We start from the raw sequence: 27147 nt of genomic DNA, 5'->3' as shown, positions 1-27147 counted from the left end.
GAAAGAGGTGGGTCAGAGAAGGGCTAGGTCATCCCAGCCTCTGGGCCACCATTTGACCCAACAGGAGTGACCTGAAAAACTCCAGGTAAAATGGACATGCCTGTCCCTTCCTTTTAACTCATAATCCTTCAAAAAATGAACATGAAGGAATTTCACTGGATGTTTTTGAGCAGCGCCGAAGCAGTTCCTGGCACTGTCCACTTTCTTTTCTCACCCATCCACAATACTTTCTGCCGTATGCCGTTTTCTCTCCAGTTTTTAAGTTCAGGATGGCATTGGGCCAGGCTTCCTGATCCCCTCTCAGCTTCCATGATGACTAAGAGTTGTGCAATCCCACGGCTGTCTCTGGGTCTGCAGTCCTGACTGCCACTTACAGGATATCAGCACATTGATTGATTACCCTGGGGTGATGTTTGGGTATCATCTGAGTCATCAGTTCCAAAAGGCAGTGATGGAATTGAACATTTGCATTTGTTCTGGATGGTTCACCTAAGAGGAGAGAAGAGTCAGTCCAGAGGCAGCAGGAGAAGGCCTGCTTACACCAGGGGGCGGTTAGCATAGGAGCCAACTTCTCACTCATATTGTAAGATCAAGTCCAAACTCCTCCGCCTCATGTGGGGAAATGACTGTGTACTATAGGCTTTCAGTGTATTGACAATGCACATTTTGAAACATGGATGTAAAGCAAATGCAATAAATTTCCGGAAAATGATCTCACTCGGAAGGTGGGAAGCCTTGGGCACTGGAGAAGGATGGTGACTTCTGCTGGCAAGAGCTTGCTCATCCCTCGACCTCAGTTATCTCTTCTTCAAATGTGTGAGAAATTAGAGGCGTTCCTGAGCTGGCGAGAGGAGGCTTCAATCTCCTAGAGGGGTCATGAACTTGGAATAGGGCACTTCATTTTCTCCTCCCCTCCACTAACTCTTTCCCTCAACATGAAAGTTCTGGCCATCTAAATAAATGAAAATAACAGAGAGAAACAATTACATAAATTATAAAATAATTCAACATATACTAAATCTATAAGTATGTAATACATCCATAAATTACTCTTAATATAAATGATATAAATTAAAATTGGAGTTTTAAGTAACACATATTGCTTCCTTTTTTCTTTACTGACAAAGCAAGAGACTTTCTTGGAAAGGGGATCTCAAGTGGAGAGCAACAGGATAGGGGACCCAAGAGAACTACTCTCAGCACTACTTTTATATTAATAATAAGAAAATATTAGATTACATAACAAAAGCTAAAATTGTTGGCTTACAAGCATTGATTATCTTAAAGTCTGTATTAATGCTCACTTTTTTCCTTCAAAAGGAGTCATTTATTAATGCAATTTATCTCACTGTAAACGTTCTTAAAATTATTTGGTTTTTAGCTTTAATGAAAGCAGCTTTCAGGTTTTTCTGAATTCTGACTATCTGACTTTCCCTTCCTCCTGCCATCATCTCCTTTTGCTCCCTTCCCAGTCTAGCTTCTCATTAGAGGGATTTGGATTCACCCTCTCTATCTCCTCACCTTTCACCCTCTCCCCAGTGCTTTGCAACCTGACTTCCACCTCTATCGCTTCAAGAAAACTGGTTTCCAAGGTTGCCAGCAGCCTCCTGGTGCTAAATTCCACAGCCGCTTTCAAACCTTATTGTACATGATTTCCTGGTAGTGTCTGATTCTTGGCCACTGCCTGCTTCTCCCGAGTGTCTGTCCCTCTCTGACTCTCCTCCTGGCCCTCGTGCAGGCTCTCTGGCCCGGCCTTAGAAGTTCGCCTTCCCCAACTTTCTCTCCTGAGTTGCTTTCTTTTCCCCTTACACGCAATTCCCCTCCCACCAAATCAGTTCCATTGATTAGATGATGACCCTCCTGAGCTCCAGACCCAAATCCTAAAAGGCCCTCAAACCCAACAGATTAAAAACCCAATCTACCATATCTCCTCCCCACGTCAACACGCCAGTGTCTCCTCTGTACTCCGTCTCAGTTGGTTCCATCACCCAACCAGCAGTTTTGGTTAGAAGTGTGGGAGATATTCTTGACTCTTCTCTTACATCCCTCATTCAACCCATCTCCAAATCCTATAACTGCCTCCACCTAGTAGCTCTCAAACCCATGTCCTCCTCTCCACCTCCTTCTTGATTCCATGTGTCATTTGGCCCCACCCAGGATGCTGCTGTAGTCTCCTAACTGGGGACCATCCTGCCCACCTTATGCCCTCAACCTAATTCTTCCTCGACACAACGTGTGATGTTTACAAAAGGCAAACTGATGATGTCATTCCCCTTTTTAAAATTTTTATTTATTATTATTCTAGTGGAGGTGATGGAATTCCAGTTGAGCTATTTCAAATCCTGGAAGATGATGCTGTGAAAGTGCTGCACTCAATATGCCAGCAAATTTGGAAAACTCAGCAGTGGCCACAGGACTGGAAAAGGTCAGTTTTCATTCCAATCCCAAGGAAAGGCAATCCCAAAGAATGCTCAAACTGCCACACAATTGTATTCATCTCACTCGCTAGTAAAGTAATGCTCAAAATTCTCCAAACCAGGCTTCAGCAATACACGAACTGTGAACTTCCAGATATTCAAGTTGGTTTTAGAAAAGGCAGAGGAACCAGAGATCAAATTGCCAACATCCGCTGGATCATTGAAAAAGCTAGAGAGTTCCAGGAAAACAGTTATTTCTGCTTTATTGACTATGCCAAAGCCTTTGACTGTGTGGATCACAATAAACTGTGGAAAATTCTGAAAGAGATGGGAATACCAGACCACCTGACCTGCCTCTTGAGAAACCTATATGCAGGTCAGGAAGCAACAGTTAGAACTGGACATGGAACAACAGACTGGTTCCAAACAGGAAAAGGAGTGTGTCAAGGCTGTATATTGTCACCCTGCTTATTTCACTTATATGCAGAGTACATCATGAGAAACGCTGGACTGGAGGAAGCACAAGCTGGAATCAAGATTGCTGGGAGAAATATCAATAACCTCAGATAAGAAGATGACACCACCTTTATAACAGAAAGTGAAGAGGAACTGAAGAGCCTCTTGATGAAAGTGAAAGAGGAGAGTGAAAAAGTTGGCTTAATGCTCAACATTCAGAAAACTAAGATCATGACATCCGGTCCCATCACTTCATGGGAAATAGATGGGGAAACAGTGGAGACAGTGGCTGACTTTATTTTGGGGGGCTTCAAAATCACTGCAGATGGTGATTGCAGCCGTGAAATTAAAAGATATTTACTCTTTGGAAGCAAAGTTATGACCAACCTAGATAGCATATTAAAAAGCAGAGACATTAAACTTTGGTTTTTCCAGTGGTCATGTATGGATGTGAGAGTTGGATTATAAAGAAAGCTGAATCAGGTGGAGAGGGAGGTGGGAGGGGGGACCGGGATGGGGAATACATGTAAATCCATGGCTAATTCATTTCAATGTATGACAAAAACTACTGTAATGATGTAAAGTAATTAGCCTCCAACTAATAAAAATAAATGGAAAAAAAAAAAGAGAGAAAGACAAATATCATATGATATAAAAAAAAAAAAGAAAGAAAGCTGAACACTGAAGAATTGATGCTTTTGAACTGTGGTGTTGGAGAAGACTCTTGAGAGTCCCTTGGACTGCAAGGAGATCCAACCAGTCCATCCTAAAGGAAATCAGTCCTGAATATACATTGGAAAGACTGATGCTGAAGCTGAAACTCCAATACTTTGGCCACCTGATGCGAAGAGCTGAGTCATTGGAAAAGACCCTGATGCTGGGAAAGATTGAGTGAAGGAGAAGAAAACAGAGGATGAGATGGTTGGATGGCATCACTGACTCAATGGACATGGGTTTGGGTGGACTCCGGGAGTTGGTGATGGACAGGGAGGCCTGGCGTGCTGCAGTTCATGGGGTCACAGAGTCGGACACGAGTGAGCGACTGAACTGAGCTGAGCTGGCTGTGCTGAGTGAGGCTTTGTTGCTGCATGGGTTTTTCTCTAATTGTGTAGAGCATGGGCTACTCTCTAGTTGTGTGTGACGTGAGGGCTTCTCACTGTAGTGATTTCTCTTGTTGTGGAGCCCAGCTCTGGGCTACATGGGCTTCAGTAGTTGCAGAGCGTGAGCTCGGTACATGCCACTCTCAGGCTTCAGGGCACAGGCTCAATAATTATGGCACATGGGCTTAGTTGTTCCTTCACATGTGAGACCTTCCCTGATCAGGGATTGAACCTGTGTCTCCTGCATTGGCAGGTGGAATCTTCACCACTGAACCACTAGGGAAGTCCCTGTCATTCCCCTTTTGAACATCTCTCAAGGAATCCTTGGGGATTCCCAGGTAGTTCAGCTGGTAAAGAATCTGCCTGCAATGCAGGACACCCTGGTTCCATTCTGGGTCAGGAAGATCCTCTGCAGAAGGGATAGGCTACTCACTCCAGTATTCTTGGACTTCCCTTGTGGCTCAGCTAGTAAAGAATCTGCCTGCATTGTGGGAGATCTGGGTTCAATCCCTGGGTTGGGAAGATCCCCTGGAGAAGGGAAAGGCTTCCCACTCCAGTATTCTGGCCTGGAGAATTCTATGAACTGTATAGTCCATGGGGTCACAAAGAGTCAGACACGACTGACAGACTTTCACTTTCACAAGGGATCCGTATCATCTTTGGGAAAAGATGGCCATCCCCAGCCAGGCCTCCAGTCCTCATATTCTGAAGCTGCCCACCTCTACAGCTCTTCCTTTGCCCCAGAGCTCATCCCTAGACTACTCTCCCCAACTCAAGCAGGTAATCGTACCCAAGCCTCCAGCTCTTACTCTAAAATCCTACAATTGTGTAACCTGGGCTGGCCAAGGCCTCACTAGCCTCTGGGAACAAATGAAGTCACCCTATTAATAATCACCTTGATTCCTCTGGTCCATGTCATGCAAGAATTGGGCATCTTACAATCTCCATTCCAAGCACTTCTGCGAGGCCCCAGGAATGCTTTGCCCATGGCTATACACAAGTCCAGTGTCCACCTAGTGGTCCAGCAATGCTTGCTGGGGGGAGGGGGTAGTGGTATCATGCTGCCTTCTCAGCATCAATTTCATCCTTCCTGCATGCAACAGGCAGGTAGTTGGGAGGTCCTGACCCCACCTCGACTCTAAAGGGGATCCTGATTGGTCCAAGCCAGGGTTTCTCAACCTCAGCATCATTGACATTTTGGGCCAGATAGTTCTTTGTTTGGAGTGGGGCTGGCCTGTGCATTGTAGAATGTTTGGCAGCATCTCTGGCCTTTATCCACTAGATGCCAGTCACTTATACATACACCATTTGTGATATGCCTTCAGACTGTCAAATTTCCTCTGTGGGGCAAAAATGCCCTTGGTTGAAAACTGCTGGTTTAAGCCAATTGCATAATGTTATTCTTTTTCTCTCATTCTCACATTATTAGCTTGGATAAATGGCCTAAACCAGTTCAATTAGAATGAAGTTCTAGAGCTATATTCAGTGATTTTGTTTTCTCACCTACTTACGTGTGTCAACCAAGGAACTGGAGGTAGCCTAGCCAACTTGCAAATACAAGAGGACCCATTTGAAGGATGAAGCTAATCTCATCCAAAACAGAGAGATGAAAAGAAATCAAGTCCCAAGTAACTTGATTTCTAAATCTAACTGCCCTAATCTCACTGCATTGCTGGACATTTACATATACTGTCTATAAATATCCTTTATTGTTTTCAGTGTTAACAATCCTGCTACTTGCAACTGAGAACATCATTACTATGTCTTCCAACTTCCCTGATAGCTCAGTTGGTAAAGAATCCACCTGCAATGCAAGAGACCCCAGTTCAATTCCTGGGCCAGGAAGATGCGCTGGAGAAGGAATAGGCTACCCACTCCAGTATTCTTGAGCTTCCCTTGTGCCTCAGCTGGTAAAGAATCTGCCTGCAATGTGGGAGACCTGGGTCAATCCCTGGGTTGGGAAGATCCCCTGGAGAAGGGAAAGGCTACCCACTCCAGTATTCTAGCCTGGAGAAATCCATGGACTGTATAGTACTTGGGGATGCAAGGAGTCAGAAATGACTGAGCTACTTTCACTTTCATTTTCTGTATAGCACACATCCAGCATCTAACACACCCTACACAAGCACTGTACTATGCCTTTTCCCACCGGACTCTAATCTCCACCCCTGAACATGACTCCTATCCACAGCACTTCCCAGTGGGCACAGACACACGTGTTCTGGTACTTTTAAGATGCAAAGTCATCAGAGGATCAGGGAGAGACAGACTCTTTCTTCTGCCATTGTGCTGCACTCTGGGAGAGAATCTCAAAGCTCATTGCTCTGGTCACAATATCTTTTAGATTTTTAGTGAAACATTTTGCTTTTACTTGCACTGCAGCTCTCTTTCTCCCAGGGATAAGATGTAACTTCATGGGATGTGGCCAAGAACATATTTAAGTAATACACATCACCCTGTATTATACTCCCTTAGCCTCTTTAAGACCAACCAAGACATTTATAATCTTAGGGCATATTCTTTCCCCAAAACACCATTCAGTCTCTCATTCAAATAAATTCTGGTTTATTAGACCAATATTGGTGTATCAATTAGCTTGTGCTAGTTTAGCTTGCAGCAACAAGTAATCCCAAAATTTCAGTGGTGCTTGCAACAAGTTTTTACATTTTCAACATTATTTTATAACATTAAATATAAACATAATAATTCTATACATAAATTTATTATTAAATATTCATCACCCACCATCTAATATAATGGTTTCTCAATTCCATTGGGTTCTTTATTTGGACTCCTCCATTGATTAACTGAATTCCAACACCAGGCAGTTTTTCAAGAAGTACAGGATGTAATAGTCCTGGCATACTTTCAGGTTCATGAATGACTATTGCCCGTAGACTTGAGTGACAGTCTGGATGAGTGAAAATTTGTTGGGTCATACTTCCCTCAGAACTCGAGACAGAACTCCCCTCTCTTTTGCTACTGAATGTCACTAAAGATAAGCCTCAGGCCAGCTAATATCTTTTTCTCCTTCGAGTGAGTTGCTTTTTCTTCCTGGTTGCCCAAGTGATTCTTTAGCTTTAATACCTAATTACTTCGCTAGGATGTGTTCTTTCAGGAACATAAATGTGCCTGTTCAAACTGCACATTTAGGTCTTCCTTAATTGGACAGTTTTCACTTACTTTTGAATTTTTCCTATTCCTTTTACTCTATCACTTTTAATGGAACTACAATTGCATACACGCTGGAGTCCTTTGGTCTATTTTGAACATTTAATCTATTTTTTATATTTGTTCTTCTCATTTCATTTTATAAATTTTTCTCATACTTACCTACTATGTATCTTACTTTGCCTTCAAAACTTTGCTCAGTTTTTGTGTGTTGTCGATAAGATTTTTATCTTTATAACACATTATTTTCTTATATTTCTATTTTTTAATCTTCATTGACTCACTTTTTCTCTCTCTCCATTATCTTAATGTTGCTTCTTCAATCTTTTATCTCTTCTCTGTCTTCCATTTCCCTCTTAAGTGTTCATGTTCTCATTAATTTCTTCGAGTTCATGGACAGAGTATTTTACTGAAATGCTCCTCTGTTTCCAGGAGTAATTCTTTTTCTGATATGCCTTTGTCATCAACTTTTTACTTTTATGTGTCTTTTCTCCTTTCTCTGTTGTACCAGTTTTCTTGGTGATTCCTTTCTGTTTACTATTTCCCCTTCGAATGGGGAGAATTCTGTCTAGGCCAGCATTTTTCTTGACAATTATACTGGTGAGGTATGGCCACAGCTGACAGCCTTAATTTAGGCATTACTCTACTTTCTTACCAAAAGCTCTGTGCTCTCTGTCTCAGGATACAATGTCACTCAGGTTCCAGAGATCCCCTCCCACTCTAAGGATGAGCAGGAGGTCTCCTTGCAGTCCCTTCTTCTTTGAATGTCCTTCCTATTATTTTCCCCCCATGATTTTTAAATCAGCCTTATTAGAGTGTAATTTATACACATTAATGTTCATTTTAAGTGTAAAGCTGCATCAGTTTGGGAAATTATGTATAGTCATATAATCAGTGTTACAATCAAGATAAAAAGTCTTTTCATCAACCTAAAATTTTCCTGATGTCTCTTTGTATCAATCCCCTCCTGCAGCCCCACAGGCTCAGAGAGTCACTCATCTACATTCAGTCACTATAATCTTGCATTTTGTAGGAATTCACATAAATGGAATCACATAGTACATGGTCTTTTATGCTTTACTTCTCTCATTTAGCATAATTCTTTTGAGATTAATTTGTGCTATTGTATGTATCAATATTTTGTCCTTTTTATTGCTAAATTCACTACATAGAAATTCCACAATTTGTTTACCCATTTGCCAGCTGATGAGCGTTTAAGTTGTTTCTAGTTTAGGACATGTATGAGAAAAAGGTCCTGTGAACATTCACATACAAGTATGTTAGTGGACAAGTGTTCTTTCTCTTGGGTGACTATCTAGGAGTGGGATTATTGGATAGGTGGTAAAGAATCCACCTGTTGGTGGGAGATGTGGGTTCAATCCCTGTGTGGAGAAGATCCCCTGGGGTAGGAAACGCAACCCACTCCAGTATTCTTGCCTGGAAAATTCCACAACAGGAGAGCCTTGCAGGCTGCAGACAATGGAGTCAGAGTCAGAAAGGAATGGTTCTTGTGGTAAGGTGAACCATCCTGTTTACCAAAGTGGATGCATTACCTTACATTCCCAAGTAATGGATCTGATTGTTAGTTGATTGTCCTCAGCAATGTTTGGTATGGTCAATCTTTTAAATTTAATTCTAGCAGGCAGATAGCGGTCGCTCCCTGTGGATTTAATTTGCATTTCACTGAAGACTAGTGATGTCAGGCATCTTTTCGTGTGCTTATTGATCAGTCAGGCTTCTCTTGTGGCTCAGTAGTAAAGAATCCATCTGCAATGCAGGAGACACGGGAGACACTGATTGATTCCTGGGTTGGGAAGATCCCTTGGGAGAGGAAATGGCAACACTCTCAAGTATTCTTGCCTAGAGAACCCTATGGACAAAGGAACCTGTTGGGCTACAGTCCACGGGGTCACAAAGAGTTGGACACAACTGAGCAACTGGGGACACACATTGATCAGTCACACGTGTTCTTTAGTGAAATGTCTCTTGAATTATTTGCTTACTTTTAAATTCGGTAATTTGTATTATTATTAAATGGTAAGAGTTCTTTGAATATTCTGTATACAAGTCCTGGGCCAGACATGTTTAGTAAATATATCCTTTCATTGTGTGACTTGCCTTTTCGTTTTCTTAACGATATCTTTAGAAAAGCAAAATTTTTTAATTTTGATGAAATTCATTGTATTATTTTTCTTTTATGATTTGTGTTTGTCATATTCTGTTTCAGAAATCTTAACCTAAGCCAATGTCACAAACATTTTCTCCTGTGTTTTTTTCTAGAAACTTTATTATTTTAGGTCTATGACTCATTTAGGATTAACTTTTATGTGCGGTAAATGTTGAGATTTATTTTTTCCATATAGATACTCAGCTGTCCCAGAAACTCCTCTTGTTCTTTAATAAGTTTCTAGGTCATTACTCAAGTAATATGTGCTCAGTATAAAACCTTCAAAAATTCTTATAAGACAAAGAGAAAAAAACACATTCATAATCTCATTACCCAGAAATTAATACACTAATCAGTTCAAACAGCCTTCCTAAAACCAGCTATTTCATCATTTTAGTCTTTGCCAACATGAGAAGTAAATCTTTCCCTATTTTGGATTTATTTGATTGGTATTAAAGTTTTCATGTTTACTGGTCATTGTATTTCTACTTTGTGAATCTTTATCTTCTTGTCTTTCCTTGATTTTTTTCTTAGTATGTTCAAGTTTTTCTTAATGGTATATGCTGGCTCTTTATATTTTAAGGCTTTTCATTACATGTGATATTTAATATACTTATCATTTAGTTTATCATTTATCATCTAGTTTATTATTTGGTTTGTATTCATCTATAAATATTTGCTAAGAACCTATTATGTGCCAGACACTCTAATAGATACAGAAATATCACTAGTGAACAAAATAAGATTAAAAAGCCATGACCTCATGAAACTTATGCAAATGTCCTAAACTTCTTTTGAAAAGGACTAGATAATACTAAATACTTTAGGTCAGTAGACAAGTTTGAGGTAGGCACTTATATAATGATAGATAACTTTCCCTCTGCTCCCCAGCCCACCCCAGTTGCCAGGGTGACAGGCACGATGGGCGCTGGTGGACATCCTCTGCAGATATTCTTGGGAAGAAGAGTGACCATCTCAAGGAGGGGATGGCAGACAAGGGTGGGTGCAGCTGCAATGAAGCATTTCACCCTCTACTCCAGTGACAACCAAACCTCAAAACAGTTCATTTTTCCAAGAAAATCTGACATCTCAACCAGAGCAGTGGTTGGCAGAGGTCGGGGGGTTGCTGGCTGAGTCACTGTCTCCTAGGCTGATATTCTTTCCCCCAGTCAGTGCTTGGTTGTTGCCAACAGCACAGAGATGTCAACCAGAGGATCTCGGGGGCCTGGGAGGTGGGACAAGGGAGGCAGTCCTTGGATGTTAAGAGGGAAATGGGTGCAGGAAGTGCTCTGACTAGGTCTTCTTAGCTTACGGAGTGGACACATAAAAACACAGGCTGCAGGTGAATTTGACCTATGTGCTGTGGTTTGCTAACCTCTTCTCTAGAGGAGTGAGACATACAATGAGTACATGAAAATGTACATATATAAAATGTCAAATTATTGAGGCGCTAGAGAAAAAAAAAACACATAAAGCAGGGAAGAGGGACAAAGTGTACTGGAAGGGGACATAAGGACTGTAACTCTAAACAAGGAAGATCTCACTCAGAAAGCGCATGTCTTCAAGTCAGGGCAAGACTTGAAGAAAATGAGGCAGCCAAACCACTCAGATGTCTGAGGAAATAGGTTCCAAGCAGGAGGAAACAGCTTCTGCAAAGACCTTGAGGCAGGAGCATGTGTGGTGTGCTCAAGAACAGTGAAAAGCCAGCTCAGTTGGAATGGAGTAAGCAAGTGAGAAAGGAGAAGTTGTAGGAGATGAAGACAGAGAGGTAACAGAGCGGATGGCGAAGGGCAGGAGTTCTCCACTCCATCTGCACATCAGGACCCCAAAGGGTTTTCCTACACTCCCAGTGCTGATAATACTCGTTTAATTGGCCCTATTCCAAGCATTTCTACTTCTTTAAAGTTTCCAGATGATTCTAGCGTGTAGCCATAGTTAAGAACCAATGACACTGAGGCATGGAGGCCATTATAAGGATTTGGATTTCTCTTCCAAGTGGTGTAAGATCCAAGGGGCAATGGGGATTCTGATGGAGGGGTGATGGAGGGTGGGGTAGAGATGTTTGGGATCCATAGTGGACATCTAAGTGAAAATCCTGAATGTGCAGTTGAGCACCCAAGGGTGGGATCCAGGAGCAAGATCCAGGCTAGAGATGCAAATTTGTTAAGTATCAGAATATACTAATCCTTAAAGCCATAACGTCACATGAAATCACCAAGGAAAGGAGTATGGAAAGAAAAGAGAAGAAATCCAAGGAATGAGCTTGGGCCTTTCAATATTTGTTCATGACGACCTCCTAGAGAAGACCCTAAATTTATATATAGTTAAATCTATGCATTTTGGCTTTGATAGTACATTTAGAAGTTCTTTCTCACCCAAAGATTATATAACTCTTCATCTCTGGTTCTTTCATGATTTAACTTTTATATTTAATTATGCCCTGATCTTTATTTCTCAATACCACTTCCCAATAAAAAGAACCAAAGTTCCTTAGAGAAATGGCTGACTCCAAGTGTGGGACAGAGAGAGTACAAAATGAGCCTGGAACATCTTGTTGTGCCAGAAAGCAAAGGAGAGCTTTAAAAATGATGGGAACGGATCCCAAGGGCAAAAGACCCGCTGCCAAATAGGGGACAATTTCTGCATCAGAATGAATTATAATGGTAATAGATGATGGCCCAGTGAATACCATAAGAATCCACGAGTCCACACTGACAGAGGAGAAAGAAAGGAAGAAAGAGAGAAGAGAGGGAGGGAGGAAAATGGAGAGAAAGCTCTTCTATACAGTGAGGGCCAACTAATAAATACAGAAAGAATAACAGAATTGGAAAATCACCACCTTACAGCGACCCTAGCAGCAACTAATTTAGCCAAAATGAGTAGCAAATATTTAAATAGCTTCCAAGTATTGTGTCACAGATTTTGTATTTATCGCAAAAGAAGATAGAATAACTGCACAGTGGAGAAATCCATTAACCACTACTTCACCAAGTGATCAATCAAAGTTGACAGCACAAATAATGGAAAAACCTACATCATGTGCTTCCCAGAGTGCAGCATCGAGAAGGACATGACATACCTTGTGCAGCATTCCCACACAAATGCATAGCTTGATTCTAGTTATGAAGAAGTGCTGGATATACACAAATGGAGAGAGATTCTTCAAAACTACTGCTCTGTATATTTCAAAAAATATCAGCAGCATGAAAGACAAAGAAAGGCTGAGGAATTATTCCAGATCAAAGGAAACTAAAGACGTGACAACTAAATATAATGAATGACCCCAGATTCCAGTCCTGGATAGAGGAAGAGGGGTATCTAAAATGGATATTAATGGGAAACAGCAAAATTTGAACATGGACTAAACATTTTGTTGTTATTATTGTTTAGTTGCTAAGTTGTGTCAACACCTTGTAACCCCATGGACTGTAGCCCTCCAGGCTCCTCTGTCCATAGAATTTCCTAGGCAAGAATACTGAAGTGGGTTGTCATTTCCTTCTCCAGGGGACCTTCCTGACACAAGGACCAGACCCATGTCTCCTGCTTGGCAGGCAGATTCTTTACCATTGAACCATCTTGGAGTATTGCGTTAATGTTAAATATTCTGAATTTGATCATTATGTTATGGTTACATAAAAGGATACCCTTGTTCTTTGGAGAATTTCAGTCTAGGATAAAGGGTACATGTGGTCTGAAACTTACTCTCAATTGTTACAGAAAAAAATGTGTTTCTTTGTGTCTCTGTGTGTGTGTGTGCATGGCACACTCAGGAAGTGGGGAAAAAAGCCAGGATTTTAATTCATAAGATTTATAAGTTTATTAGCTTAAAGTTATAAACAATTATAAAATATTAACAATTGGTGAATCATCATGAAGGATAATGGAATTTATTGTACCCTTCTTGCACCTTAAAAAAAAAAATCTTGAAATCTTTTCAAAACAAAAGATCAAAACTAAAAACATACATAAGTAGAAGCTGAGATTTGCTTATTGGCTGGTTTATGAAATAATAAATTTCCATGCACATTTGGATTTGCTCCTACCTTCCTAGTCTGTCCCATGAATCCTGTCTGTTTTTATGTACCCATGAATTGGTTTTAATTGTTGGAGTCTTTAATTATATTTAATACCTGGTAGGGCAAGTCTATCCACTTTTCCCTCCTGCACCATTTTCCTCTTCACACTGTTAGTCTTCCAGACAAATTTACAACAATTCTGTTAAGATTTCCCTAAGAAAAAACAAAAACCTCATTGAGATTTTGATTGGAATTTGTTCATTTATAGATTCACTGGAACAGCTGAAAGCTTATATTGTTGGTTCTTCTTGGAAAAGAGTGTTTGTATCTCCTTTCAAGCTTCATCCTAAGTCTCTTTCTAAAGCTCTTTCTGTTTTCTTTGAGTAAATCTTGTCCATTTCTTGTTGAGTTAATTCGCATGAATTTTGTTGCTGCTGTAAATGCGAAATAGTTTCATGATAGGTTCCTAACAGCTTGCTCATTATCATAAAAAAGGTATTGGTTTTTATATCTCTAATTCTGTATTTTGTGACTGCTACCCTACTAAACTCATTTGTTAGCTCTATGACTTTTTCCATTTTTTTGAGAGGTTCGAATTACAAAAAAAAAAACCCATATCTCCTGAAAATGATGATGATAATATTTCTTCCTCGGGAATATTTGTGACTCTTATTTTATTCGCTGGTTAAATCCATTATTAGAACTTCTGGAACATTAATAAGTGATAGTGGGGAGACAGAGGCATCCTTATCTTGTTCTTGAGTTTAAGTACGATGTCACTAATGTTTCCACAGTTAATTATTGGTTTGGTTTGAGAGAGACTATCTTTGTAATACTAAACAACTCTTCTTCAATTCTTGTTTTATCTACAAAACATCACCAGGAATGGATGGTAATATCTTGGAATTTTTCTAAAATTCTCATTTACTAAGCTCTGCTTATTCATTCAGCACTGTGCCAAGAGTTATATTCATTATTTAATTTAATCTGTATATGACCTTGACTCCAGACAATATTTTCCAAACTTGAAGATAGGGAAAGTGTACAAGGTTCACAGCTGGGAATTGAAAAAAGACAGAATTTGTACTCAGACTTTCTGATTTCAAAATCTAAGTTCATAAGACAGCAATAATGTGATCATTTTCCTTGATCTACTAACATAATTGATCACATTAAGAGATTTCCTGATACTGTACAACTGTAGGGAAAAGCAAATTAGCCAAGATGCCGTGGTCAGGCTCTCTCACCGCATGGCCTCTTGCTCTGCCCCACATTTTGTAAATAAGACTATTTTTTGAGTGCGTTTACAGCACTGTGCATGCACATCATGAGGTACTCCCTTTGTCAGGAGTTGTGTGGTACTGACGTGTGAGCTCCACCTGAAAAGAGGTGGCATCACTGCTGCATCACGGCTGTGTCCATCGGGTCAAGAACAAGAGGGGAGAATGTAGCATGTCTGCTGCTACAGCTGCTGTGCCAGCCAGGAGAGAATAAATGTGTCTGCAGTTCCTATGGTTCCTTGAATTTTCTTCCAGCTTCCCGCTCGCGCCTTGCCTACCCTGAGTTTAGTGACTTGGCATCACAAACAGGATCAGTGATACAATAACATTTCTTTTGCTGATATTAGTCCTGCTTGTACAATAGTGTATTGTTATTTTACACATTTGGTTGCATTCAATTTTCTATTATTTTATGTCTATACTATGGAACTCGGCTGCAATTCTTTTCTCCATCTGATAGGTTGGCTTTTGTTGGAGGATAGGGGAGCAGTGTGCAACGCTGGCTTACTAAAATGACTTGGGCAGCTGCCCGGTTTTCCCACATGCTAACCCTATTTAAACAGCATGGAGATGATCAGTTTGTTGATTCACCTCTGGTGAAATGATCTGGGTGATACATTTTTGGACAACTTTCTCAGCTTCTTCTAGGATTATTCACCTATGCATCTTTTCTACCACTTGTTCAGTCAAATTTGATAATTTTTATTTTCCCAGAAAACTATCCTCTTCATTGAGATTTTCAAGCTTATTAATGTAAAGTTGTAAAACCTACTCCTCTACATTTTTCTTTAATGGCATACCATCTCTCATTTCTGCCCAATCACGTTTTCCTTTTCTTGATTAGCCTTGCCAATGGTTTCTCTAACTCATTGGTCTTTTTAAAGAGCAAGATTCTGAATGCGTTTATCAATTTATGTTTCCCATTTTCTAATTCATTAATTTCTGGGGCTTTTGTTATTAGCTTCACCGTCTTGTTTCTTTGGGTTGTGGTGGTGGTAGTTTGCTTTCATATCTTTTTGGCATCTGGAAATAAATGTTTGGCTCATTTATTTCTCTGTGTTGTCATCATGATCACTGGTTCTATACTTCATGTTAGGGTTGTCTGTCTGTATTCCCGCCTAGACCCAAGAGTGACTTAGAAAAGTGATATTTAATTTCTCAAGTGGTTCAATAATTTTGTTGATTGTTTATCATACAATTTTTAATTTCTGATTTTCTTAAATTCTAGTCAGAGTATGTAGCCTATACAGTTTGTACATTTTAGAGGTTATTGATAATGTGTTTGTGACCTGGAATAAAAATAATTTTTGAAAATGTTCTCAACAGTTTGAAGAGAGTGTATCTCCTGCTCAGATGACTCCTGAGCAAGCTTGAAGGACGGAGAAAACTTGACTTTCAATCCCCCCCAGGACACTCAAACCAGCTTTTTTAACACTAGAAAGAGACCAAGGGTGGGAGTCTGTGGATGGCAAAGGCACAGGAGGAGCTGGGAAAACCATCCCAAGCTGTCCAAAACCATCCCAACTTCCAGGGAACCAGCCAGACTTGCTGAGAACAGGTCTACTCTTCACTGGCCTCTCTCCCCCAAGTGTGACAGTAGGTAGTGGGGGATTCAGGAAAGAGAGGGGTCATTTAATCTTGACATGAACTCAAAGAAAGTGAGTGAAAGTGAAGTCGCTCAGTCGTGTCCGACTCTTTGCGACCCCATGGACTGTAGCCTACCATGCTCCTCCATCCGTGGGATTTTCCAGGCAAGAGTACTGGAGTGGGTTGCTGTTTTCTTCTCCAGAGGATCTTCCTGACCCAGGGACCAAACCCGGGTCTCCCGCATTATAGGCAAACGCTTTACAGTCTGAGCCACTAGAGAAGTCCAAAGTTCCAGGGAACTCAGAGAAAAGAGAACCTTATTATCCTTGGTTTAACTGCTTTGCCTTGCTTAGAAAAAGCCAAAGTGCAGGGACACGGTTGCAGACATCCAAACGTGCGTGTGTGTGGCCGGTGTGACTCTCAGAGCGGCGCACTGGGACACGCCCAGCGCGCAGGGCCCCCGGTCCACACCTCTCAGGAACCAGCCTGTGCCCTTGGCTTGTGCCTGAGTCCCTACTCCCAGCTCTCTCTCTCGGACCCTCACCCCAAGACCCCTCCTTCTGTGCCCTGTTACACTCGATTACATGGACGGATGTAGCCCTCTTTGGTGAAATCTCCCCCTTCCTTTCCAGACTGAGCCCTTCTGTAGCCCGCCCACTGGGCTGGAATTACACAGTGGATTCAGTAGTTTCCATTACTCCCATCTCCCATCATCAGCCCTTCACGCTCTATTCAGTGATGTTATTTAATCCCAAAGCCTTGGGTTAAACATTGGAGCGTTATTTTTTTTTTTCTGTATCCCACTTTCAAATAATAAAAATCACTTGAAGTTCCAAATACTGACTCAGTTGGAAGTGTCCAGGCCCCTGATTGAGAATAAAATCCTCAAACCTGATTTTTATTTTCACTACCATGCAGGGAGGGGGTGCTGTGCATAGGAGGCAACTGGGGATGGGCCTTAGGCATATGACTTGATCTCTCTTTCATTATCTGGTGCTCATCTACTTCCTTGGCCAGTACCTGTGGCATCTGCCCTTCCAGGACTGGGGGTCTTGAGAGGACAGAGAGGAAGAAGGAGTAAGGATACGAGCGAGAGCAGAGTACCCACCTGACAGGTACTGTTGCAAGAATGCTTTACACTGTGATTTAAAGGTGACTCTCTGAGCCTGCACCTCCATGGGAATCCCCTACTGCACTTGCTTTGAAGAGGAGATGCATTTTCTCCCACAGCCTTTCCAGTCACAATGAAAGTGGGAAGAGGCCGTGGGAGAAATTTTCCCTTAAGCCAGTTGGTGAGTTCTCACACTGAGGCTCACTCTGATTTCATGAGAAATGGCGCCCCTAGATCAGCCCTAGTGGAAGCAAGCTCAGTCCCCTTGTAGCCAGCCTCCCTCTGCTTCTTCTCAGGCAGAAGTCAGACCCCAGTCCACTGCATCCCTGCACCCAGGCCGCACAGATCAAGCTTCCCAGGCCCAGAGGTGAGGGGAGATGGAGGCTCACGCACGCCCCCATTCTCCAAGGAGACCCTCCCTCTCAAATCCCCTCTGACCCTCACCACCTGGCCCTCACCAGTGGTTTTTGTAAAGGGCCCAAGTCACAAAACCAGTTTTTTTAACTGTCTTTAGTCACTTCTACATATGACCCCTTCTATGCTACACTACTTGGGCGCACGCTGAAATCACCCGAAGTGTTTGTAGAAGTAGTAACACCTAAACCCCAGCCTCCAGACTTTCATTTAATTGGCTTGGGATGTGGCCTGGCCATTGAGACTTTTTTAAAACTTTCCAGGTGGTTCCAATGAACAGCCAAGAATGAGAACAGGGTCCTGGCCCAATGCTTCTCAAACTCATGTGCTTGTGATGGGCCCAGAACACCATTAAATAGTAAGCCTGGGGTCCAGAGTCTGCATTTCTAACAAGCTCACTCCCACGTGATGTAACATATCTGATCTGAAGACCACAATTTGAGCATCAAGGAGCTAGAATATCAATGTGTTTTGGTAAAACTCTGCTTTTTTTTTTTTAATAGGCTTTATATTTTTAGAGCAGTTTTACATTCACAGCAAAATTGGGTAGAAAGCACAGTATTCTCTCATGCACCTCCTGCCCCCACACATGCACAGCTTCCGCCATTATCAACATCCCACACACACGGTGAAGCTATGCTGACGCATTATAATCACCCAAAGTCCATAATCTACACTAGGGTTCACTCGTGTACAGTTTTGACAGAAGTATAATGACTAACACTCACAACTATCATAAAAGTAGTTTTGCTCCCTAAAAATCCTGTGCACTCAGCCTATTCTTCCCTCTCTACCTCCTAATCTCTTGCAGCCACTTAAAACTGATTTTTATTCAGTTCAATTCTGGAGAAGAAAATGGCAACCCACTCCAGTATTTTTGCCTGGAGAATCCCAGGGACAGAGGAGCCTGGTGGGCTGCTGTCTATGGGGTTGCACAGAGTCGGACACGACTGACGCGACTTAGCAGCAGCAGGAGCAGCAGCTGTTCAGTTCACTCACTCAGTCACGTGGACTCTTTGCGACCCCATGGACTGCAGCACGCCAGGCCTCCCTGTCCATCACCAACTCCTAGAGCCTGCTCAAACTCATGTCCATCGAGTCAGTGATGCTGTCCAACCATCTCATCCCCTGTTGTCCCCTTCTCTTCCTGCCCTCAATCTTTCCCAGCATCAGGGTCTTTTCCAATGAGTCAGCTCTTTGCATCAGGTGGCCATAGTATTGGAGCTTCAACTTCAGCATCAGTCCTTCCAATGAATATTTAGGACTGGTTTCCTTTAGGATCGACTGGTTTGATCTCCTTGCAGTCCAAGGGACTCTCAAGAGTCTTCTCCAACACCACCATTCAAGAGCATCAATTCTTCAGCACTCAGCTTTCTTTATGGTCCAACTCTCACATCCATACATGATTACTGGAAAAACAATAGCTTTGACTAGACAAACTTTTGTTGGCAAAGTAATGTCTCTACTTTTTAAAATGCTATCTAGGTTTGTCATAATTTTTCTTCCAAGGAGCAAGCATCTTTTAATTTTATGGCTTCAATCACCATCTGCAGTGATTTTAGAGCCCCAAAAACTAAAGTCTGTCACTGTTTCCATTGTTTCCCCATCTATTTGCCATGAAGTGATGGGACCAGATGCCATGATCTTAGTTTTCTGAATGTTGAGCTTTAAGCCAACATTTTCACTCTCCTCTTTCTCTTTCATCAAGAGGCTCTTTAGTTCCTCTTCACTTTCTGGTGTAAGGGTAATGTCATCTGCATATCTGAGGTTATTGATATTTCTCCCAACAATCTTGATTCCAGCTTGTGCTTCATTCAGTCCAGCATTTTTCATGATGTACTCTGCTTATAAGTTAAATAAACAGGGTGACAATATACAATCTTGATGTACTCCTTTTCTAATTTGGAACCAGTCCATTGTTTCAAGTCTGATTCTAACTGTTGCTTCTTGACCTGCATACAGATTTCTCAGGAGGCAGGTAAGGTGGTCTGGTATTCCCATCTCTTTAAGAATTTTCCACAGTTTGCTGTGATCCACACAGTCAAAGGCTTTGGCTTCATCAATAAAGCAAAAGTAGATTTTTTTTGGAACTCTCTTGTTTTTTCGATGATCTAACAGATGTTGGCAGTTTGATCTCTGGTTCCTCTGTCTTTTCCAAATCCAGCTTGAACGTCTGGAAGTTCTCAGTTCACATACTGTTGAAGCCTCGCTTGGAGGATTTTGAGCACTGCTTTGCTAGCGTGTGAGATGAGTGCAATTGTGTAGTAGTTTGAACATTCTTTGGCATTGACTTTCTTTAGGACTGGAATGAAAACTGACCTTTTCCAGTCCTGTGGCCACTGCTGAGTTTTCCAAATTTGCTGACATATTGAGTGCAGCACTTTCACAGCATCACCTTTTAGAATTTGAAATAGCTCCATCAGCTACACTAGCTTTGATAGTAGTGATGTTTCCTAAGGCCCACTTGACTTCACATTCCAGGATATCTGGCTCTAGGTGAGTGATCACACCATCGTGGTTATCTGGGTCATTAAGATCTTTTTTGTATAGTTCTTCTGTGTATTCTTGCCACCTCTTCTTAATATCTTCTGCTTCTGTTAGGTCTGTAAATTTTCTCTCCTTTGTTGTTCCCATCTTTGCATGAAATGTTCCCTTGGTATCTGTAATTTTCTTGAAGAGATCTCTAGTCTTTCCCATTCTGTGGTTTTCCTCTATTTCTTTGCCCTGATCACTGAGGCAGGCTTTCTTATCTCTCCTTGATATTCTTCAGAACTCTGCATTCAGATGAGTATATCTTTCCTTTTCTCCTTTGCCTTTAGCTTCTCTTCTTTTCTCAGTTATTTGTAATGCCTCCTCAGACAACCATTTTGCCTTTTTGTATTTCTTTTTCTTGGGGATGGTCTTCATCATGGCCTCCTGTACAATGTCATGAACTTCTGTCCATAGTTCAGGCACTATGTTTCTCAGATCTAATCCCTTAAATCTATTTGTCACTTCCTCTGTATAATTGTAAGGGATTTGATTTAGGTCATATCTGAATGGTCTAGTGGTTTTCCCTTCTTTCTTCAATTTAAGTCTGAATTTGGCAATAAGGAGCTCATGATCTGAGCCACAGTCAGCTCCTGGTCTTGTTTTTTCTTACTGTATAGAGCTTCTCCATCTTTGGCTGCAAACCATATAATCAATCTAATTTTGGTATTGACCATCTGGTGATGTCCATGTGTAGAGTCTTCTCTTGTGTTATTGGAAGAGGGTGTTTGCTATGACCAGTGCATTCTCTTGGCAAAATTCTGTTAGCCTTTACCCTGCTTCATTTTGTACTCCAAGGCCAAACTTGCCTGTTACTCCAGGTATCTCTTGACTTCCTACTTTTGCATTCCAGTCCCCTATGATGAAAACGACATCTTTTTTGGGTGTTAGTCCTAGAAGGTCTTGTAGGTCATCACAGAACCATTCAACTTCAGCTTCTTCAACATTAGTGGTTGGGGCATAGACTTGGATTACTGTGATGTTGAATGCTTTACCTTGGAAATGAACAAAGATCATTCTGTCATTTTTGGGATTGCATCTAAGTACTGCATTTCAGACTCTTGTTGACTATGAGGTCTACTCCATTTCTTCTTCTTCTTTTTCTTTTTTTTTTCATTTATTTTTATTAGTTGGAGGCTAATTACTTTACAATATTGTAGTGGGTTTTGTCATACATTGGCATGAATCAGCCATGGATTTACATGTATTCCCCATCCCGATCCCCCCTCCCACCTCCCTCTCTACCCAATCCTTCTGAGTCTTCCCAGTGCACCAGCCCCGAGCACTTGTCTCATGCATCCAACCTGGGCTAGTGATCTGTTTCACTATAGATAATATCATGTTTCGATGCTGTTCTCTCGAAACATCCCACCCTCGCCTTCTCCCACAGAGTCCAAAAGTCTGTTGTGGACATGGAAGCAACCTAGATGCCCATCAGCAGATGAATGGATAAGGAAGCTGTGGTACATATACACCATGGAATATTACTCAGCCATTAAAAAGAATTCATTTGAATCAGTTCTAATGAGATGGATGAAACTATAGCCTATTATACAGAGTGAAGTAAGCCAGAAAGATAAAGAACATTACAGCATAGTAACACATATATATGGAATTTACTCCATTTCTTCTAAAGGATTCTTGCCTACAGTTGTAGTCATAATAGTCATCTGAATTAAATTCTCCCATTCTGGTCCATTTTAGTTCACTGATCCCTAAAATGCCTAGGTTTACTCTTGCTATCTGCTGTTTGACCACATTCAATTTACCTTGATTGATAGACCTAACATGCCAGGTTCCTGTGCAATATTGTTCCTTACAGCATCGGACTTTACTTCCATCTCGTCACAGCCACAACTGGGCATTGTTTTTTGCTTTGGCTCTGTCTCTTCATTCTTTCTGGAGTTATTTCTCCACTTTTTTCCAGGAGCATATTGAGCATCTACCGACCTGGGGAGTTCATCTTTCAGTGTCATATCTTTTTGACTTTTCATTCTCTTTGTGGGAATCTCAAGGCAAGAGAAGGGAAGTGGTTTGCCATTCCTTTCTTAATCTTATTACATATTCATAATTTGTTAAATCCTAAGAAGGTATCTTCCCAAAGAAAGGCAATAATGGCTCTATAGCTGACTTAGCGATTAAAGAACAAGCTGAGTTTCCTTTGTGGTGGGGAGCGTAGCATCCCCAGTTTTTACCTACTAGTTGCTGGCAGGCAGCAATACCCTTACCAACTTATGACAACCAAAAATTTCCCTAGAAGTTACCAAATGTTCTGAGAAGCGGGGAGGGTGCAGAATCACCTTTAGTCAAGAACCATTGATTTACAGCAACACAAAGAACTTGAAGAAGTGTAAACTTTTTTACACTTGTAACTTCATTCATTTACAAATTATATTATTGAGCCAGTGCTATTGTATGCTAAACAGAATTCTAGTACTGTGGATATAAAAGTGAACCAACCAAATGTTTATATAATAATATAATGTCAAATAGTTATCTGTGATATGTGCAGAAAATAAACAAAGAAAGCACGATAAGAGATAGTGATAGCCTAGAGCCACAGGGAGAATCCTATCATGAAGAGAAGTAGAAGGCCTCTTTGAGGAGGTGGCTTTTGAACTTTCAAGAAAATGCAGTGAGGATGAGTCAGGTAAATACGGGTCAGGCAGAGGCCAGGTTTTTCCAAACTAAGGGAAAACTGGAGTAAAGGCTCTAAGGTGAAAGTATGACTTAATCCCAGAACAAAGTCTTGGGCTAGGCTGAGGGTGAAGTATTGGTGTTCCTTTCTCACCCAACAAACGCTAAAGGGAGCAGCGCAACCTTAAAAGGTGATTCTTCCTTATTCAAATGAAATCTCAGGAGCCTTCACTTACCCCCTTTACTGTCATATTCACGGTATTCAATTTCTCTATAGCTCTAAAAGTTTCCTCACTCTGTCAAATACCAAGACCATATGTTTTAAATCCCCCCTAATATGATGGGTTTGTGAATTTCTTCTTTTGTTTGTAATAGCTTTTGTCTTTGTGTTTTTAATGAGATGTTATTTGGCTCATAAAAGTTTACCATGCATCTTTAATGTATTGACACTTTGATCACCATTATTTCTTGTAATATTTATTTATTCACTTTTGGCTGTGATGGGTCTTCGTTGCTGCACGTGCTTTCTCTGGTTATGGCAAGTGGGGGCTACTCCCTCGTTGCAGGGTTGGGCCTCTCATTGAGGTGGCTGCTATTGTTGTAAAGGACAGGCTCTAGGTGCCCAGGCTTCAGCTGCAGCTCCTAGCCTCTAGAGCATTGGTTCAATAGTTGTGGAGCAGGAGCTTTATTGCTTCATGGCATGTGAAATCTTCCAGGATCAGGGATCAAACCCATATCTCCTGCATTGGCAGGCAAATTCTTTACCACTGAACCACAGGGGAAGTCTACTTTGATTACTATTAACACTCTCTTACTGGCATTTTCTCTTGATTTTACCTCATATACTTTCACTATCACTACTTCTGCTGTTTTTGTTTGCATTTCCTGAGTATAATACTTTTATATTCATTTATTTTTCATGTTTTCATAACATCCTATTTTTCTGATGAACAAAATACCTTAATTTTCAATACAATCTAAAAGTTTTCAACTATTAATAGTAGAATTCATACTCTCATATTTGAACAAAACTTTTATGTTTGGTAATATTTTTGTAACATGATTTTGCACTTTTTTTTTCTTTGCCATTTTCTTTTTTCTGAATTTTGGTTAGCTGATCAATTTTTCCTGGCTTGCTTTTCTGTAATAATTTGAAAGTTTTATACTTATCAGTTCAGTTCAGTTCAGTCGCTCAGTCGTGTCCAACTGTTTGCGACCCCATGAACCGCAGCATGTGGGGCCTCCCTGTATATCACCAGCTCCCGGAGTCTACCCAAACTTATGTCGATCGAGTCGGTGATGCCATCCAACCATCTCATCCTCTGTCTTCTGCTTCTCCTCCTGCCCTCAATCCTTCCCAGCATCAGGATCTTTTCAAATGAGTCAGCTTTTTGCATCAGGTGGCCAAAGTATTGAAGTTTCAGCTTCAACATCAGTCCTTCCAATGAACACCCAGGACTGATCTCCTCTAGGATGGACTGGCTGGATCTCTTTGCAGTCCAAGGGATTCTCAAGAGTCTTCTCCAACACCACAGTTCAAAAGCATCAATTCTTCAGCACTCAGCTCTCACATCCACACATGACTACTGGAAAAACCATAGCCTTGACTAGACGGACCTTTGTTAACAAAGTAATGTCTCTCTCTTTTTTTCTCTGCTTTTTAATATGCTCTCTAGGTAGATCATAACTTTTCTCCCAAGGAGTAACCATCTTTTACTTTCATGGCTGCAATCACCATCTGCAGTGATTTTGGAGCCCAGAAAAATAAAGTCAGCCACTGTTTCCCCATCTATTTCCCATGAGGTGATGGGACCAGATGCCCTGATCTTAGTTTTCTGAATGTTGAGCTTTAAGCCAACCTTTTCACTCTCCTCTTTCACTTTCATCAAGAGGCTCTTTAGTTCCTCTTCACTTTCTGCCATAAGAGTGGTGTCATCTGCATATCTGAGGTTATTGATATTTCTCCCAGCAATCTTGATTCCAGCTTGTGCTTCATCCAGCCCAGCGTTTCTCATGATGTACTCTGCATTTAAGTGAAATAAGCAGGGTGACAATATACAGCCTTGACGCACTCCTTTTTCTGTTTGGAACCAGTCTGTTGTTCCATGTCCAGTTCTAACTATTGCTTCCTGTCCTGCATACAGGTTTCTCAAGAGGCAGGTCAGGTGGTCTGGCATTCCCATCTCTTTCAGAATTTTCCACAGTTTGTTGTGGTTCACACAGTCAAAGTCTTTGGCATAGTCAATAAAACAGAAATAGGTGTTTTTCTGGAACTCTCTTGCTTTTTCGATGGTCCAGCGGATGTTGGCAATTTGATCTCTGGTTCCTCTGCCTTTTCTAAAACCAGCTTGAACATCTGGAAGTTCATGGTTCACATGTTGTTGAAGCCTGGCTTGGAGAATTTTGAGCATTACTTTAGCAGCGTGCGAGATGAGTGCAATTGTGCAGTAGTTTGAGCATTCTTTGGCATTGCCTTTGTTTGTAATGAAAACTGACCTTTTCCAGTCCTGTGGCCACTGCTGAGTTTTCCAAATTTGCTGACATATTGAGTGCAGCACTTTCACAGCATTATCTTTTAGGATTTGAAAGAGCTCAACTGGAATTCCATCACCTCCACTAGCTTTGTTCATAGTGATGCTTCCTAAGGCCCACTTGACTTCACACTCCAGGATGCCTGGCTCTAGGTGAGCGATCACACCATCGTATTTATCTGGGTCATGAAGATCTTTTTTGTACAGTTCTTCTTTGTATTCTTGTAGAATAAGACAAAATATTTAAAGCAAAAAAATTCAACCAATTTCAAGAATTTATATCTACAACTGCATTCAAATTGGATGAGAAATTGAGGGCACTTCCTTCTTTACTTTTCCCTCATCTTTAATTTTTGTCAGAATAATTCCCTTAAAGATTATTTCTGACGTTTGCATTTGGTTTCATAACCATGTTTCAAACAATGATTTAGACATTAACTATTCTTTACCGGCTTAATTACTCACGGTTGTTTCTTTTGTACCACCTCTTCCATTCCTGGTTTCTTTATTTTGACTCATTTCTCGGTTGATTGGTGGACTTTTGAGGGCATTATTTTTCAGGCAGATGATGTGAGTCCTTACATGTCTAAGAATGTCTTTCTCTTGACCCATGTATGAATGACATCATAGCTACTTGAAGAATTCTTCACATTTGTTGCTTCTAAAAATTCATTGTCTTCTAGAACTGAGAGTTACCTAATAAAGTCTGGGACAAGTCCATTCTTTTCTATGTGGGTAAACTGTTTTTCCTAAAAACATGAAAGTATTTTTCCTTTATCTTTGAAACTTGAGATTTTATAAAGATACAAATACACATGGGTCCCTTTACGTTAATTTCAGCCATTAAATCTGATGGCTTACACCCTCCACATCAGAGAAGTTTTCTATTAGTTCTTGATTATAGAAATAGTAAATTACAGAACGTATTTAGAACTTAAAAAAAAAATGTTTTTTCTGTTCAACTTTATTGAGATATAATTAACATACAGCACTCTGTAAGTTTAAAATATATATTATAATGACCTGATTTACATATATTGTCTTCCCTGGTGGTTCAGTTGGTAAAAAATCTGCCCGCAATGCAAGAGACCCAGGTTTGATCATTGGGTTGGGAAGATCCCCTGGAGAAGAAGAAGGCAACCCACTTCAGTAGTCTTGCCTGGTAAATCCCATGGACAGAGGAGCCTGGCAGGCTACAGTCCATGGGGTCGCAAAAAGAGTAGGACATGACCGAGCCACTAACACTACATTAATACAGCACTCAATAAGTTTAAAATGTACATTATAATGACATGATTAGCGTATATTGTATGATAATTACCACAGTAAGTTTAGTGAACAGCCATCATTTCACATTATTGCCAGAAAAAGAGAGAAAGAGAAAATGTTTTTCCTTGTGATGAGTACATTTGAGATCTACTCTCTTTTCAGTTTTCAAATATACCATACAGCAGTGTTAACTATAGTCATCATGTTCTATGTTACATCTCCAGAGATTATTTTTCTTATAACAGTTAATTTGTACCTTTGAAACTCCTTCCAGTCCCCTCACTCAGCAGCCCCACCTCTGGTAACCAGATCAATTTCTTATGAATTTGGCTTGTTTGTTTTTTTTTTAATCTCATATAAGTGAGATTATATAGTATTTGTCTTTATCTGTCTTGACTAGAAATTTTAAATGAGCATAAAAAGTCTCCACTAGTTGTTGACTCATGATAGACTCAATAAATA

The 27147-nt window shown here is 40.8% G+C and overlaps 1 long non-coding RNA gene across 1 annotated transcript; it reads right to left on the bottom strand.

Annotated features, from left to right (window-relative positions):
• Positions 1-206: 206 nt before the first annotated feature.
• LOC110143001 (uncharacterized) lies at positions 207-26012 on the bottom strand. Its single transcript, XR_002315466.2, has 3 exons — positions 25882-26012; positions 719-952; positions 207-489 (listed from the first exon to the last, which is right to left on the bottom strand). It is a non-coding gene; the product is annotated as an uncharacterized lncRNA (long non-coding RNA).
• Positions 26013-27147: the final 1135 nt, after the last annotated feature.

The sequence above is a fragment of the Odocoileus virginianus genome, chromosome 2 (assembly GCF_023699985.2).
Source record: "Odocoileus virginianus isolate 20LAN1187 ecotype Illinois chromosome 2, Ovbor_1.2, whole genome shotgun sequence".
Taxonomy (NCBI): Eukaryota; Metazoa; Chordata; class Mammalia; order Artiodactyla; family Cervidae; genus Odocoileus; species Odocoileus virginianus.
The sequence above is the reverse complement of the archived record's forward strand: the minus strand, read 5'-3'. Positions and strand labels throughout refer to the sequence as shown.